An 18,923-nucleotide genomic window follows, 5' to 3' on the forward strand; every position below is an offset into this window, starting at 1 on the left:
TGCTACAATGTGATGAAAACACAAACAAAGGCTATTGACCTATCAATTTACCGCAGGGGCTTATTTTAGTTATCCCCCTGCTGCTACAATATCACGAACTGCAGGGATTTATGTATATCCCGCTTTCCAGTTCCGCTTTGGAACTCGCAGCTCTCTGGTGCCCCCCTGTACCCTCAGGTCAGTCAGGGAACTGCACCTGGGATAATTAGTTGCCGGGCGGGCCGCTTTACTGTGGATTGACTAGCAGGCACACTGCAGCGAGGGAATTATAAATGCTCAGGCCGCAGCCAGACAATAAATTATAAAACCCCCATTCCGTCACTGACAGCTCATCTGACTAGCCCAGAACACATTTCGCTGCCACCAGCTCATATTTCTCACAGTGAGGGGTTCGGGCCAACCCAAATTAGGAGCGTAATTACTTCAGAAGACTTAGGGAACTTTTTAGAGCAGGAGAACAAAGCTAGTATTTTATATATTTTACTCCATAAAAGATTAGGCTTTAATTAGGCTGGGTTAAGTGCGGTCACTTATACCTGCAGGCTTGTGACATCACTAAAGGGCTGGTTAATGATATTCACTGATCTCAGAGATATTTACGTTTCTAGACTCTTGAGACAAAAGAAATTCCTGAGTGAGAAGGGAGGGACAACAGGTGGCTTTGCAGGATTGGTCACCTGCAGTTTAAAGCTACACCCTGCTCACCCACTAGCTTCAAGTTACCCAGAGTCTCGGCCATACGGCTTGTTTGTTGTATTCAGGGGGGAGAGAGAGAGAGGGGGTCAAAGCTGCCATGTACTTTCAGGACCATGGTCACATGTGCAAAAATCCCTCCTGCGCCTCGGGGCTCAGGGGAATCTGCCAGTATCCTCGACTTAGATCCATTATGGTCAGATATTTTGCACCAGCTAACCTCTCAAGCAGCTCCTTGATGTGCGGCATTGGGTGGGCGTCAGAGGCTGTGAGGAAGTTGAGCCCCCTGTAGTCCACGCAGAATTGGGTGATCCTTCTTTGGCACGAGGACTACAGATGAGGTCCACACACTCTTTGACCGTTGAATTACCCCCAGCTGTAATATCTCATCGATCTCCTGGCGCATAACCTGCTGCACCTGGTCAGAGATTCGATAGGATGTTCGCCGCAGTGGGGCATGATTCCCGGTGTCCACCTCGTGGACTGCTAACTTAGTCCTTCCAAGTCGGTTGGAGAACACGGCCAGGAAGGGTTCCAGCTTGGTCTGCAACTGTGATCGCTGGGGTTCGGTTAGTGAGGCGCTTACCTCCACGTCCTCGATGGACCCACCGGCCTTAATTTGGCCCAGCATGTCCAGGAGGGTGTCTTCCTCCCCGTCTTCGGGCAGGCTGCAGACTGGCAGGATGAAAGGTTCAGGTTCGTGATGAGCCTTCATCATGTTGATGTGGAAGGCTTTTCGCCTACCCCGAGCGTGGTCAAGCGTGACCACATACTTGACCGGGTTGAGCTGTTGGTGGACGTTGTATGGTCCTTCCCAGGCTGCCTGAAGCTTATCCTTTGGTACGGGGACCAGCACCCACACCTTTTGACCCATGTGGTAGATCCACTTCCGGGTGTTCTGGTCAGCCTAAGCCCGCGTCATCTTGTCATGCACCAATTGCGTCAAGGTCTGCATCTTGTCACAGAAGCACATGGCATACTCCACTATGGCACATTTACATCATTCCCAGCATCATACCTAGGTAAAAAATGGTTAACAGATGCATCAATACTAGATAAAGCATGGTCAGGTAACACATAAGCGATTTCCCATCATCATCATCATCATGGTTAACGTTACCCTTATTAGCAGATTGGGGAGGGGTGTCAGGGACGTAGTATGCAACCATCCTCCCCAAATCAGTCCCCAACAAAACATCAGTGGGCAAGTTATCAGACAGCCCCACTTCCTTCACCCCGCTCCCGGCACCCCAATCAATATAAACCCCCGGGCCATTGGCAAGGGACAGCTGATGCCCCCAATCCCAGTGACAGTTAGGGTTTACCCGGAATGATCTCTTTAGGGGCCGCCAGTTTGGGTCGGATGAGGGTCCATTCAGCCCTGATGTCCTTGAGGCCTGTAACGACATTGGCTCCCACAGTGACGTGCTGTACGTTGTCACACACCCTCCCAGCCACCCCACCCACCAAAAGAACTGCTGCGTTAGGCCCTGGGGCCTTGGCTGGGGGGTTCTTCTGCTTGTCTGGACAGTAGGGACTGATATGACCAGTCCGTTTGCAAACAAAACACTGGCGGCCTGGTGCTGTTGGCAACAAGGACAGGGCCTCTGTTGTGTTGGCTGGCAGGGGCACTGTCATTGGTTACAGGCTTACCCCCTCTCCAGCTGGCGGTGACTGGCTTCCGCACTTCCGATTTACGGTTGGCCTCGTAGGCATCGGCAATCTGCGCTGCTTTCATCACGTCTTTGGGTTCTCGGTCCATCACGAACTGTCGCACCTCAGCTGGGCAAAGATGTAAGAACTGGTCTTTGATCATCAAGTCTCGCAGCTGTGCAAAGGTGGTCACTGACAGTCCTTGGGTCCACTGTTCAAAGTGGGTCCTGAGCCCATGCACCACATTGCTGTAACTGTCGTGTGGGCCACGTTGGAGGTTCCGGAACTTTTTACAGTAAACCTCGAGTGTAAGCTTGTACTTGGCTATCAGGGCCTGCTTGATGGCCTCATAGTCACCATCTTGTTCTTGAGGGAGGGCAACAAACGCCTCCAGAGCTTTGCCTCTCAGCCCTTGGGTCAGGTATCATGCCCATTGGTCCGTAGGCAGCTGGTACTGTCTGCAGGCTTTCTCCAAGGACTGCAGAAAAGTGTCCAAGTCCTCGTCCTTTTCCATCACAGGAAAGCGCTCTGGCCGGGGCTTCGGTGTCTGAGCGCTGTTGGGCTCATGGCTCCAGGTGGTAGAGGGTCCCTGCCAGACCATCTCCAGTTCGTGGACTAACTGGACTTGGTGCTCGGCTCTCTCAGCTTACCGCTCGGCTCGCTGGGCCGGCCTGGGCCTCTCGCTCGGCTCGGGACTCTCGCTCGGCTCGCTGGGCCTGGTGTTATGATTAGGTGGCCTTGGAGCAGCATGAAAACCTTCACTGGAGTAAGTGGTAACTATACTGACCGCAAACCCTGATCTTATCACCGCAACTAGAAGTAGCCGTGGGGTGTGCCTAACAGACAGCCGCATACGGAGCAGGACGCGGATGCGCCGCTCTAGCACCCTGGACACCACACCTTCAGCAGTTTCGGTTACCCTAAGTCTAAGGGTCCTACATCTTCTTCCTTCTACTTTGGCATCTCCTACCAAGTAACCCCATGACTAAGACCCAGGAGGGTCGAAACGTTGGGTTGTTATATCTTACTTTATCTCTACACTGCTTGTGGTTGATTTTTCTGTCTGAAACAATTTTTTTTTTTTTTTTTTTTTTTGGAATAAAAGTGTTAATACACGTCTGCAAACCAGCATTTGAGAGTGTGCGGTGAATTTCTACTACTTAACAAAACCTAGACACCTCGACACAGCCGGAGAACTAAATATCCCTAAAGATGGAAATAGGAAAACTATCTTGCCTCAGAGTAGACCCCCAAAGGATAGGCAGCCCCCCACAAATAATGACTGTGAGTTGGAGAGGAAAAGACACACGCAGGCAGAAAACAGGCTTAGCAAAGGAGGCACTACTAGCTAAATAGAAAAGGACAGGACAAGATACTAAGCTGTCAGCATAAAAATACTACAAAAAGATCCACAGCAGAAAATACAAAACTCCACCACCTAACTAAAGATGTGGAGAGTATATCTGCAACTCCAGGGAATCCAACCAGACTGAGAAAACACTGACACAGTCTAAGCTGGACAAATAGAAACAAAAGATCAGCACTGAAAATAAGCACACAGCAAGTGTGCTTCAGAAAAAGAAACAGACACTTATCTTTGCTGAACTGGCAGATAAGCAGGAGAGGCCAGGCAGAGATCCAACACTTCCAAAGAAACATTGACAACTGGCAAGGGCTAATGAATCCTGCACACTTAAATATCCCAGTCAGAACAGCAATTAGCAGATACACCTGGCCAGGACTGTGACTCAGAGACAACTGCATTCCCACCTACAACCACTGGAGGGAACCCAAGAGCAGAATTCACAACAGCCTGGGCCTCCTGCCGGTATTGCTGAATCAGCTGCAGATGTCCTTCACGGTTGTCAGTGGGGAGTTGTTCCAAGGCCACCAGCAGGTGGGGGTCCAATTCGCCCTGGTTGGTAGTAGGGCCGGCATTCAGTGGTTGGACCTCTGCTGCAGCACCACCTCTGCTTGGGCCGGGTTCTGCGCCCGCTGGGCTCTGGCCTTTTTCCCGTTGCACCAAAGCCGTGACCAGTTGGTCTTTGTTTTTGCCTGCAAATTCAATCTGCTGTGACATGCACAAGACCATAAGAGTGTCCTTGGACTGCTTCTTATAAAGGGTTTCTCCCAGCACAACCATGGTTGCCAAATAAAAGATAGGATAGAAAAACAAAGAGAAGGAAAGGGATAATTACCAGTACACACAATTGTCTCAGGACTAATAAACACTGAGTTCGTTCTCCAAACTTATATGCGCAGAGTCCTCGCCAGAACCTTGCAAGTTTTTAGTGAGAGGAATGATCACTCAAACCAGATCACTAAAGCTCTATGATCCCACTGCTCAGCCACCAATATGTCACGATTCACACCGTGCTGACACCACTATGTCACGGATCTGGGTGACCTTTGGCCAGCACCCGGCTAGCACATGTGCAGGGAGGCTTGTCTTAGTTATCCCTCCACTGCTACAATGTGATGAAAACACAAACAAAGGCTATTGACCTATCAATTTACCGCAGGGGCTTATTTTCGTTATCCCCATGCTGCTACAATATCATGAACTGCAGGGATTTATGTATATCCCGCTTTCCAGTTCCGCTTTGGAACTCGCAGCTCTCCGGCGCCCCCCTTACCCTCAGGTCAATCAGGGAACTGCACCTAGGATAATTAGTCGCCGGACGGGCAGCTTCACTGTGGACTGGCTAGCAGCGAAGGAGTTATAAATACTCAGGCCGCAGCCAGACAATAGCTTATCCCCTTTCTGCCAGCTGACGGAATAGTACGTCAGCTGGCAGATCCCCTGCTTTGAGGTGGGCTCCGGCGGTGAGCCCACCTCAAAGCCGCAACATGTCAGCTGTTTTGTACAGCTGACATGTGCGCGCAATGAGCGCAAGCGGAATCGCGATCCGCCCGCGCCCATTAACTAGTTAAATGCCGCCGTCAAGCGCTGACAGCGGCATTTAACTAGCGCTCCCAGCCGCGCGGCCGGAAGTGCTCGCACTGCGGACCCCCGTCACATGATCGGGGGTCAGCAGTGCATCGCCATAACAACCAGAGGTCTCCTTGAGACCTCTATGGTTGTTGATGGCCGATTGCTTTGAGCGCCACCCTGTGGTCGGCGTTCAAAGCAACCTTGCATTTCTGCTACATAGAGGTGATCTGTACTTCACCTCTATGTAGCAGAGCCGATCGAGTTATGCATGCTTCTAGCCTCCCACGGAGGCTATTGAAGCATGCCAAAATTTAAAAAAAAAAGTGATTAAAAATATAAAAAAAATAAAAAATATATAAAAGTTCAAATCACCCCCCTTTCGCCCCAATCAAAATAAAACAATTAAAAAAAAAACAAACATACACATATTTGGTATCGCCGCGTTCAGAATCGCTCGATCTATCAATAAAAACAAAGGATTAACCTGACCGCTAAATGACGTAGCGAGAAAAAAAATCAAAATGCCAAAATTACGTTTTTTTGGTCGTCGCGACATTGCATTAAAATGCAATAACGGGTGATCAAAAGAACGTATCTACACCAAAATGGTATCATTAAAAACGCCAGCTCGGCACGCAAAAAATAAGCCCTCACCTGACCCCAGATGACGAAAATTGGAGACGCTACGGGTATCGGAAAATCGCACATTTTTTTTTTTTTTTTTTTAGCAAAATTTGGAACTTTTTTTCACCACTTAGATAAAAAATAACCTAGACATGTTTGGTGTCTATGAACTCGTACTGACCTGGAGAATCATAATGGCAGGTTAGTTTTAGCATTTAGTGAACCTAGCAAAAAAGCCAAACAAAAAACAAGTGTGAGATTGCACTTTTTTTGCAATTTCATCACACTTGGAATTTTTTTCCCATTTTCTGTTACATGGCATGGTAAAATCAATGATGTCGTTCAAAAGCACATCTCGTCCCGCAAAAAATAATCCCTCACATGGCCATATTGACGGAAAAACAAAAAAGTTATGGCTCTGGGAAGGAGGGGACCAAAAAACGAAAATGAAAAAGCGGAAAAAGCTCCGGGGGTGAAGGGGTTAAAATACCCGTTCCATCACTGTCAGCTCACCTGCCTAGCCCAGAACACACTTCGCTGCCACCAGCTCAGATTTCTCACAGGGAGGGGTTCGAGCCAACCCAAATTAGTAGCATAATTACTTCAGAAGACTTAGGGTACGTTTTAGGCTACGTTCACACTAGCGTTGTGCGCCGCTGTGTCGGCGACGCGACGCACAACGCACGCAAAAACGCTGCGTTTTTCGACGCGTGCGTCGTTTTTTGACGAAAATCGGACGCAAGAAAAATGCAACTTGTTGCGTTTTCTTGGTCCGACGCTAGCGTCAAAAAAGACGCACGTGTCGGAAAACGCAACAAGCAAAAACGCATGCGTCCCCCATGTTAAACATAGGGGCGCATGACGCGTGCGTCGCCGCTGCGTCGCCCGACGCTAGCGCGACGCACACTAGCCGAACGCTAGTGTGAACGTAGCCTTAGAGCAGGAGAACAAAGCTAGTATTTTATATATTTTATTCCATAAAAGATTAGGCAGTGTTTATAAAAGGCATATAAAGATGTTACAATGTGAGACAATTTAAACGTATGTACAGCAATTATAAAATAATCAGGGATTAAACGAGAAATTAAAACTTACATGTGCTCAGATCATTTCAGGCAAGCCATGCTGGTGGGTGGATCCCCAAATGTCCCAATTCATGAGATAAGACCTGCTGTAACAGCTCCTCAGGCAAGACTGAAGGCTGGGTTAAGTGAGGTCACTTATACCTGCAGGCTTGTGACATCACTAAAGGGCTGGTTAATGATATTCACTGATCTCAGAGATATTCACATTTCTAGACTCTGGAGACAAAATAAATTCCTGAGTGAGAAGGGAGGGACAACAGGTGGCTTTGCAGGATTGGTCACCTGCAGTTTAATGCCACACCCTGCTCACCCACTAGCTTCAAGTTACCCAGTGTCTCCACCATATGGCTTGTTTGTTGTATTCAGGGGGGAGAGAGAGAGAGGGGGGGTCAAAGCTGCCATGTGCTTTCAGGACCATGGTCACGTGCAAAAATCCCTCTGCTATGGTATTTTACATTATCGTGACTATATATATATATATATATATATATATATATATATATATATATATATATATATGCGGTAGTAGGAAGAACAGAGCCGGCACTCATCGATCGTCCAAGACAGGTTACTTTATTAAAGTGCGGTTAAAAATCATCACGGCCGGGGGTGCTAGGTAAGGAGAGCGGCAAGCATGACGACGGCCGTTTCGCGCCTGGTAGGCGCTTCTATGGGTCAGTGAGATATATATATATATATCTGGAAGTTTTTAAAAAAGAGCCTATGGTGCCCTATCTAACAACATGGAGGACTGCGAAAACCCAGAGCCTATAAGATGAAAAGATCCTCCAAAAGCAAGAATAATAAATATTTTTTATTTAATTTCCAATATAATAAAAACATGATAATGAAATAGAACACAGGGGATGACAACACTTACTGTACAAAAAACTAAATGCACTGTGCAAGCGAATAAATAGTTAATCCATATAGAAAAAATAGAAAAAATAAAGTGCATAAAAATTGGTAAACACCTGATAGGAGCACAATCCTATAGAGCAGCATCTAGTATCAATAAAAGACATGTATCATACCAGACCTTTCAGAAAGCCATATACTGCATAAAGTACAGATTATTCACGAGGAAGAGTGCTAAGTAGGGTTGAGCGAAACGGGTCGAACATTTTCAAAAGTCGCCGACTTTTGGCTAAGTCGGGGTTTCATGAAACCCGATCCGACCCCTGTGCGTGGTCGGCCATGCGGTACGCGACTTTCGCGCCAAAGTCGCGTTTCAATGACGCGAAAAGCGCCATTTCTCAGCCAATGAAGGTAAACGCAGAGTGTGGGCAGCGTGATGACATAGGTCCTGGTCCCCACCATCTTAGAGAAGGGCATTGCAGTGATTGGCTTGCTGTCTGCGACGTCACAGGGGCTATAAAGAGGCGTTCCCGCCGACCGCCATCTTACTGCTGCTGATCTGAGCTTAGGGAGAGGTTGCTGCCGCTTTGTCAGAAGCAGGGATAGCGTTAGGCAGGGTCCATTAACCACAAAACCGCTTGTGCTGCAGCGATTTGCACTGTCCAACACCACCCTCGGTGTGCAGGGACAGTGGAAGTTTTTTTTTTTCCCCTCAGCGCTGTAGCTCATTGGGCTGCCCTAGAAGGCTCCCTGATAGCTGCATTGCTGTGTGTACGCCGCTGTGCAAACCAACTGCTTTTTTCAAAGCACAAATCCTCTTGTTCCTTCCTTTCTGCACAGCTATCTTTTTTGTTTGTCCACACTTTTTATTTCATTTGTGCATCAGTCCACTCCTTATTGCTGCCTGCCATACCTGGCTGAGATTACTGCAGGCAGGGAGATAGTAGCTGCCTGCCATACCTGGCTGAGATTACTGCAGGCAGGGAGATAGTAATTGTAGGACATTCCCTGTTTTTTTTTTTTTTTTTTTTTGGTGGGAGATTAAGATTGGCAATTTGGCATTTCTGCTAGAGTGCCATCCCTGTGTGTGCCATCTCTCTCACATAGTGGGCCATAGAAAGCCTTTTCATTTTTCTGTATTTTTTTTTGTGGGGTGTATAAATTCTCCCTGATAAAAATACAGTGGGAGATTAATATTGGCCTTTGGGCTTGTGTGCCAGTCCTGAGTGTGCCATCTCTCTCACAAATAGTGGGCCATAGAAAGCCTATTTAATTTTTTTTTTGGTTTTATAAATTTTCCCTGAAAAAAGGGAGATTAATATTGGCCTCTGGGCTTGTGTGCCAGTTGTGAGCGTGCCATCTGTGCCAGTCCTGAGCGTGCCATCTCTCTCACAAATAGTGGGCCATAGAAAGCCTATTTAAATATTTTTTTGGTTTTATAAATTCTCCCAGAAAAAAAGGGAGATTAATATTGGCCTCTGGGCTTCTGTGCCAGTCCTGAGCGTGCCATCTGTGCCAGTCCTGAGCGTCCCATCTCTCTCACAAATAGTGGGCCATAGAAAGCCTATTTAATTTTTTTTTTGGTTTTATAAATTCTCCCAGAAAAAAAGGGAGATTAATATTGGCCTCTGGGCTTGTGTGCCAGTTGTGAGCGTGCCATCTGTGCCAGTCCTGAGCGTGCCATCTCTCTCACAAATAGTGGGCCATAGAAAGCCTATTTAATTTTTTTTTTGGTTTTATAAATTCTCCCAGAAAAAAAGGGAGATTAATATTGGCCTCTGGGCTTCTGTGCCAGTCCTGAGCGTGCCATCTGTGCCAGTCCTGAGCGTCCCATCTCTCTCACAAATAGTGGGCCATAGAAAGCCTATTTTTTTTTTGGGGGGGGTTTTAGAAATTCTCCCTGGAAAAAAAAAGGGAGATTAATATTGCCCTTTGGGCTTGTGTGCCAGTACTAAGCGTTCCATCTCTCTCTCTCTCTCTTAGTCAGTGGGCCATAGAACGCCTATTTTTGGTTTTATTTGTTTTCTAAATTCTCCCTGAAAAAATCATTTTATTTTATTTGGTTTCTAAATTCTTCCTGATAAAATCATATTTTTTTTATTATTTTTTTTTCTAAAGTCTCCCTGAAAAAAAAAAAAAAAAAAAAAAAAACAGTGGGAGATTAATATTGGCCTTTCTGCTTGTGTGCCAGTCTTGACTCCTGGGTGCGTCATCTCTCAGTCAGTGGGCCATAGAACGCCTATTTTTGGTTTTATTTGTTTTCTAAATTCTCCCTGAAAAAATCATTTTATTTTATTTGGTTTCTAAATTCTTCCTGATAAAATCATATTTTTTTTATTATTTTTTTTTCTAAAGTCTCCCTGAAAAAAAAAAAAAAAAACAACCAAAAAAAACAGTGGGAGATTAATATTGGCCTTTCTGCTTGTGTGCCAGTCTTGACTCCTGGGTGTGCCATCTCTCTCTCTCTCTCTCTCTCTCTCTCTCTCTCTCTCTCTCTCCAATTGTGGTCCATAGAAAGCCTATATTTTTTTTCCTTGATTTGGGTTCCAAAATCTACCAGAGAAAATAACTACATCAATCATTGGTAGAAAAATATTGGCCTCTGGGCTTGTGTGCCACTTCTGATTCCTGTGTGCGTCATCTCTCAGTCAGTGGGCCATAGAACGCCTATTTTTGTTTTTATTTGTTTTATAAATTCTCCCTGAAAAAATCATTTTATTTTATTTGGTTTCTAAATTCTTCCTGATAAAATCATATTTTTTTTATTATTTTTTTTTCTAAAGTCTCCCTGAAAAAAAAAAAAAAAAACAACCAAAAAAAACAGTGGGAGATTAATATTGGCCTTTCTGCTTGTGTGCCAGTCTTGACTCCTGGGTGTGCCATCTCTCTCTCTCTCTCTCTCTCTCTCTCTCTCTCTCTCTCCAATTGTGGTCCATAGAAAGCCTATATTTTTTTTCCTTGATTTGGGTTCCAAAATCTACCAGAGAAAATAACTACATCAATCATTGGTAGAAAAATATTGGCCTCTGGGCTTGTGTGCCACTCCTGATTCCTGTGTGCGTCATCTCTCAGTCAGTGGGCCATAGAACGCCTATTTTTGTTTTTATTTGTTTTATAAATTCTCCCTGAAAAAATCATTTTATTTTATTTGGTTTCTAAATTCTTCCTGATAAAATCATATTTTTTTTATTATTTTTTTTTCTAAAGTCTCCCTGACAAAAAAAAAAAAAAAAAAAAAAACAGTGGGAGATTAATATTGGCCTTTCTGCTTGTGTGCCAGTCTTGACTCCTGGGTGTGCCATCTCTCTCTCTCTCTCTCTCTCTCTCTCTCTCTCTCTCTCCAATTGTGGTCCATAGAAAGCCTATATTTTTTTTCCTTGATTTGGGTTCCAAAATCTACCAGAGAAAATAACTCCATCAATCATTGGTAGAAAAATATTGGCCTCTGGGCTTGTGTGCCACTCCTGATTCCTGTGTGCGTCATCTCTCACTCAGTGGCCCATAGAAAGCATATAGTTTGTTACATTTGTTTTCTAAATTCTCCCTGCAAAAATCAAATTTCTTTTTTTTTTGGGGGGGTTTCTAAAGTGTTCCTGAAAAAAATAAAAATAAAAAACAAATAATAGTGTGACATTAATATTAACATTTGTGCTTCAGTGACAGTCCTGCGTGTGGGGCATCTCTCTAATTTGCAGCCACCAAAAAAAGAGTGTGTAACATTGTGCCTGATTTTCGCGGTGGTCTCACCAACCTGTAAAGGGGTAGCTAAATCATACTGAAGTTATAGCTCACCGTGTAAGTTGTGTGACTGCAACAAATAACGTTAGTTTGGTTACGTTTTTAAAACAATGAGGAAGTCTAGTGGAAGAGGTCGTGGCCGGGGGCGTTCATTGTCAGCTGGTAATGAGGGTAGTGGTAGTGGTGGAGCATCAGGTGGTCGTGGGGAAAAAAATATTGCACCTAAGTCTGGAGCTGTGGAGCCAGGTTCGTCGTCCGGCTACACAAGGCCTCGAACGCTCCCTTTTCTGGGATTAGGAAAACCGCTTTTAAAGCCGGAGCAGCAAGAGCAAGTTTTGGCTTATCTTGCTGACTCAGCCTCTAGCTCTTTTGCCTCCTCTCGTGAAACTGGTAAAAGTAAAAGCAGCGCGTCGTTAGTGGATGTTCACGGTCAGGGACAAGTCACTTCCTTGTCCTCTTCAGCAAAAACAACAACAGAGAAGAATGCAGCAGGCGACACAACGGGTTACTCCATGGAGCTCTTTACACATACCGTCCCTGGCTTAGAAAGTGAAGCAGTTAACAGTCCATGCCCATTACAAATTGAATCTGACATGGAGTGCAGTGACGCACAGCCACAGCCAGACTACTATGCTGGTCCTTTGACTCAGACCACAACATTGCCCTCGCAGGGTGCTGATCAAGAATCAGACCCTGATGAGACTATGTTGCCCCATCACGAACGCTATACCACCGAACGACACGGTGACACAGACGAAGTTGCGCAGGAGGTACAAGAAGAGTTATTAGATGACCCAGTTCTTGACCCCGATTGGCAGCCATTGGGGGAACAGGGTGCAGGCGGCAGCAGTTCTGAAGCAGAGGAGGAGGAGGGGCCGCAGCAGGCATCAACATCGCCACAGGTTCCATCTGCCGGGCCCGTATCTTGCCCAAAACGCGTGGCAAAGCCAAAACCTGGTGGAGGACAGCGTGGCCATCCGGTTAAAGCTCAGTCTGCAATGCCTGAAAAGGTATCCGATGCTAGAAAGAGTGCAGTCTGGCATTTTTTTAAACAACATCCAATTGATCAGCGCAAAGTCATCTGTCAAAAATGTTCTACTTCCTTAAGCAGAGGTCAGAATCTGAAAAGTCTCAATACTAGTTGCATGCATAGACATTTAACCACCATGCATTTGAAAGCTTGGACTAACTACCAAACGTCCCTTAAGGTTGTTGCACCCTCGGCCAATGAAGCTAGTCATCAACGCAACATCCCTTCCGGCAGTGTAGGACCACCATTTAGCGCACCACCTGCTGTATCTGTGCAGGTATCTTTGCCAGGCCAAAGCAGTCAGGGTCAGGGAATCACCAGTTTCGTAGTAGGAAACACTGCATCTAGGGCACCGGCGGCAACAATACCATCTCCCACCGTCTCTCAGTCTGCCATGTCCACCGGCACCCCCGCTAGTTCCACGATCTCCATCTCTCCAGTCCAGCTCACCCTACATGAGACTATGGTTAGAAAAAGGAAGTACTTAGCCTCGCATCCGCGTACACAGGGTTTGAACGCCCACATAGCTAGACTAATCTCGTTAGAGATGATGCCCTACCGGTTAGTTGAAAGCGAAGCTTTCAAAGACCTGATGGACTACGCTGTACCACGCTACGAGCTACCCAGTCGACACTTTTTTTCCAGAAAAGCCATCCCAGCCCTCCACCAGCATGTTAAAGAGCGCATCGTCCATGCACTCAGGCAATCTGTGAGCACAAAGGTGCACCTGACAACAGATGCATGGACCAGTAGGCATGGCCAGGGACGTTACGTGTCCATCACGGCACACTGGGTAAATGTGGTGGATTCAGGGTCCACAGGGGACAGCAAGTTTGGGACAGTTCTGCCTAGCCCACGGTCTAGTAAACAGTTGTCTGTAGCCGTTCGCACCCCCTCCTCCTCCTCCTCCTCCTCGTCCTCCTGCAGAAGCAAGAGCTCGTCCACAGACCGCAGTCGCACAAACACTCCATCCGCACCTGCCACTGTTGCACACCAGGTCTCCCATTATGGGGCAGCTACTGGCATACGTCAGCAGGCTGTATTGGCTATGAAGTGTTTGGGCGACAATAGACACACCGCGGAAGTTCTGTCCGAGTTCTTGCAGCAAGAAACGCAGTCGTGGCTGGGCACTGTAGATCTTGAGGCAGGCAAGGTAGTGAGTGATAACGGAAGGAATTTCATGGCTGCCATCTCCCTTTCCCAACTGAAACACATTCCTTGCCTGGCTCACACCTTAAACCTGGTGGTGCAGTGCTTCCTGAAAAGTTATCCGGGGTTATCCGACCTGCTCCTCAAAGTGCGTGGACTTTGCGCACATATCCGCCGTTCGCCTGTACACTCCAGCCGTATGCAGACCTATCAGCGTTCTTTGAACCTTCCCCAGCATCGCCTAATCATAGACGTTGCAACAAGGTGGAACTCAACACTGCACATGCTTCAGAGACTGTGCGAACAGAGGCGGGCTGTTATGTTTTTGTGGGAGGATACACATACACGGGCAGGCAGTAGGATGGCAGACATGGAGTTGTCAGGTGTGCAGTGGTCGAAGATTCAAGACATGTGTCAAGTCCTTCAGTGTTTTGAGGAATGCACACGGCTGGTTAGTGCAGACAACGCCATAATAAGCATGAGCATCCCCCTAATGCGTCTGCTGATGCAAAGTTTGACGCACATAAAGGATCAGGCGTCTGCACCAGAGGAAGAGGAAAGCCTTGATGACAGTCAGCGATTGTCTGGTCAGGGCAGTGTACATGACGAGGTACCGGGCGAAGAGGAGGTGGAGGATGAGGAGGATGATGGGGATGAGTATATTTTTAATGAGGAAGCTTTCCCGGGGGCACGGGAAATTGGTGGCGTGGCAAGGCCGGGTTCTGGTTTTTTGAGGGACACAAGTGACGTAGATTTGCCTGCAACTGCCCCTCAACCAAGCACAACCGCAGATTTGACAACGGGAACTTTGGCCCACATGGCGGATTATGCCTTGCGTATCCTCAAAAGGGACACACGCATTACAAAAATGATGAACGATGACGATTACTGGTTGGCCTGCCTCCTTGATCCTCGCTATAAAGGCAAATTGCAAAATATTATGCCACATGAGAACTTGGAACTAATATTAGCAACAAAACAATCAACTCTTGTTGACCGTTTGCTTCTGGCATTCCCTGCACACAGCGCCCGTGATCGTTCTCACACGAGCTCCAGGGGCCAGCAGACCAGAGGTGTTAGAGGGGCAGAAATCAGAAGTGGCGTTGGCCAGAGGGGTTTTCTGACCAGGTTGTGGAGTGATTTTTCTAGGACCGCAGACAGGACAGGTACTGCAGCATCAATTCAAAGTGACAGGAGACAACATTTGTCCAGTATGGTTACAAACTATTTTTCATCCCTTATCGACGTTCTCCCTCAACCGTCATTCCCATTTGATTACTGGGCATCCAAATTAGACACCTGGCCAGAATTGGCAGAATATGCATTGCAGGAGCTTGCTTGCCCGGCAGCTAGTGTCCTATCAGAAAGAGTATTCAGTGCTGCAGGTTCAATACTAACAGAAAAAAGGACTCGTCTGTCTACCCAAAATGTAGATGATCTAACCTTCATTAAAATGAACCACAACTGGATTTCAAAATCTTTTGCCCCACCCTGCCCGGCTGACACCTAGCTTTCCTATGAAAAGGTCTTGCCTGTGGACTATTCTGAATGACTTTTCCAATCTCGTAATTTTCTTCACCTGATTGTCCAGCATACGACATGTTTCCACCTCACGAAATGGCCAAACTCCCCACACGGGGTCGTGCTATCGCCACTTTGCGCTTGGACCCTTGAGAGTGCTGTTTGTCTGAAGAGGTGGGTGAGCCCGCTTTTGGTCGACGGCACTGCCACTGGGTCCCTCATAGTACAATAAAGTGTCTCTGGCGGTGGTGGTGCGCACCCAACGTCAGACTCACCGTTGTAATATGAGGGGCCCTGTGCCTGTACCGCCGGCCACAAGCCAGTTCCCCCCCCCCCCAGCTCAAACAGTGCTCTACCACTAGCAAAATTATCTCTCACAGCTTCACCAATGTGTAGTCTAGGCGCTGACATCCTTCAATGACTGGCACTGACAATACCATTGTTTTGACATTTTTGTTATGTTAGGCCTTCGAAGCCTGTCTGCGGTCACTCCTTCCACTAGACTTCCACTGACCAGACCACTGCTGCCCGTGTACCCCTGGAACCAATTTAAAATTGCCTACAGCCATGTGTGATTATTTTAGGCCGTCGATGCCTGTCTGCGGTCACTCCTTCCACTAGGCCTCCACTGACCACACCACTGCTGCCCGTGTAACCCTGGAACCAATTTAAAATTGCCTACAGCCAGCCCAATTTTTTTATTTTAGGCCTTCGATGCCTGTCTGCGGTACATTCTTTCAACTACTACTACACTGACCAGGGCACTGCTGCCCAAGTACCCCTGGAACCAATTTAAAATTGCCTACAGCCATGTGTTAATATTTTAGGCCTTCGATGCCTGTCTGCGGTCACTCCTTCCACTAGGCCTCCACTGACCACACCACTGCTGCCCGTGTAACCCTGGAACCAATTTAAAATTGCCTACAGCCATGTGTTATTATTTTAGGCCTTCGATGCCTGTCTGCGGTCACTCCTTCCACTAGGCCTCCACTGACCTGTCTACTGCGGCCCGTGTACCCCTTGAACCAACCTAATAAAATATTTAAAAAATTAATTTGATTATAAAAAATAAGATCGTGTTGAGATCTCAAATGCAGACATTTTAACATTAAAAACAAACACACAACAAAAATCTGGAACTGTACTAAAAAGGTCCACCAGCTACAATTACTTTCTCCTGCAAGAAGTTAACTGAAAGGTTTTTTTGGAGTTGTTAACACAGATATGGCATCCACCGAGTGTTGTCCTGTCGCGTCTCCTTTAAATTATTTCCAATAAGATGTTAAACTATTAATTTAATAAAATCAATAATTAAAAAAATAATTGAGTAAGTCAAAAGCACATTGCAAATAAACATTAATTACAAATCAAGAAGCATGGCGCGTCCGAGGGTGAGTAGATACCGAATAAGAATATAATCACCCTCGGGCGCGCAATGCTTATTTACAACAGCCTTCCTTCCTAAGAATCAGCCCTTCCGTGGTGTAGAGAGAGGTTGTTGTTACACTCCAAGGTGTTCCCCAGGTTGCCTTTCCTGAGCTTCGATCTTCCGGCTCTCGTTTACTAGCTGTTGGAAACTACGCTGCATTAGGCCTACAAATTGTGTATGGGTGAAACAGTGGCGCATCTGCGGTCCCTCCTTCCACTAGGCCTCCACTGACCTGTCTACTGCTGCCCGTGTACCCCTTGAACCAACATCTTAAAATAAAAAAATAATTATTTTGATTATAAAAAATAAGATCGTGTTGAGATCTCAAATGCAGACATTTTAACATTAAAAACAAACACACAACAAAAATCTGGAACTGTACTAAAAGGTCCACCAGCTACAATTACTTTCTCCTGCAAGAAGTTAACTGAAAGGTTTTTTTGGAGTTGTTAACACAGATATGGCATCCACCGAGTGTTGTCCTGTCGCGTCTCCTTTAAATTATTTCCAATAAGATGTTAAACTATTAATTTAATAAAATCAATAATTAAAAAAATAATTGAGTAAGTCAAAAGCACATTGCAAATAAACATTAATTACAAATCAAGAAGCATGGCGCGTCCGAGGGTGAGTAGATACCGAATAAGAATATAATCACCCTCGGGCGCGCAATGCTTATTTACAACAGCCTTCCTTCCTAAGAATCAGCCCTTCCGTGGTGTAGAGAGAGGTTGTTGTTACACTCCAAGGTGTTCCCCAGGTTGCCTTTCCTGAGCTTCGATCTTCCGGCTCTCGTTTACTAGCTGTTGGAAACTACGCTGCATTAGGCCTACAAATTGTGTATGGGTGAAACAGTGGCGCATCTGCGGTCCCTCCTTCCACTAGGCCTCCACTGACCTGTCTACTGCTGCCCGTGTACCCCTTGAACCAACATCTTAAAATAAAAAAATAATTATTTTGATTATAAAAAATAAGATCGTGTTGAGATCTCAAATGCAGACATTTTAACATTAAAAACAAACACACAACAAAAATCTGGAACTGTACTAAAAGGTCCACCAGCTACAATTACTTTCTCCTGCAAGAAGTTAACTGAAAGGTTTTTTTGGAGTTGTTAACACAGATATGGCATCCACCGAGTGTTGTCCTGTCGCGTCTCCTTTAAATTATTTCCAATAAGATGTTAAACTATTAATTTAATAAAATCAATAATTAAAAAAATAATTGAGTAAGTCAAAAGCACATTGCAAATAAACATTAATTACAAATCAAGAAGCATGGCGCGTCCGAGGGTGAGTAGATACCGAATAAGAATATAATCACCCTCGGGCGCGCAATGCTTATTTACAACAGCCTTCCTTCCTAAGAATCAGCCCTTCCGTGGTGTAGAGAGAGGTTGTTGTTACACTCCAAGGTGTTCCCCAGGTTGCCTTTCCTGAGCTTCGATCTTCATGCTCTCGTTTAGTAGGTGTCGGAAAGTAGGCTGCATTAGGCCTAAAAAATGGGGAATGGGGTGGAGAGAGATGGTGTGTTACACTCCAAGGTGTTCTCCAGGTTTCCTCGCCATTGCTTCGATCTTCCGACTCTCGTTTAGTAGTTGTAGAAAACTACACTGCATTAGGCCTACAAAATGGGTATCGGGTGGAGAGAGATGGTGTGTTACACTCCAAGGTGTTCCCCAGGTTTCCTTGCCATTGCTTCGGTCTTCCGACTCTCGTTTAGTAGTTGTAGAAAAGTACACAGCATTAGGCCTACAAAATGGGTATGGGGTGGAGAGAGATGGTGTGTTACACTCCAAGGTGTTCCCCAGGTTGCCTTTCCTGAGCTTCTATCTTCAGGCTCTCATTAAATTGTGGTTAAATGGAACAACTGCATTTGGCGTACTAGTTGGTTTGGGGCCTACTATCGGTGTCTGCCACTCCTTGCTGTTCTCCTGGTTTCCTGTCCTGAAATTCCATTTTCAGCCTCTCGTTAAGTAGTTGTTAATGTTAGACTGCATTTGGCCTACTAGTTGGGTTGGGGCCTACTATCGGTGTCTGCCACTCCTTGCTGTTCTCCTCCACTGAACAAAGCTGTGCCGCCTGTTTACTACGGTTGCCAATTTTGAACTGCATTTCGACTACTTACTGATTTGGCCCTACTCTCTGTGTCAGCCTCTCATTCCAGTTGTCCTCCACTGCAATGCCCCCTGGTTATTCCTGTGTTACC

The sequence above is a fragment of the Ranitomeya imitator genome, chromosome 2 (genome assembly GCF_032444005.1).
Source record: "Ranitomeya imitator isolate aRanImi1 chromosome 2, aRanImi1.pri, whole genome shotgun sequence".
Lineage (NCBI taxonomy): Eukaryota > Metazoa > Chordata > Amphibia > Anura > Dendrobatidae > Ranitomeya > Ranitomeya imitator.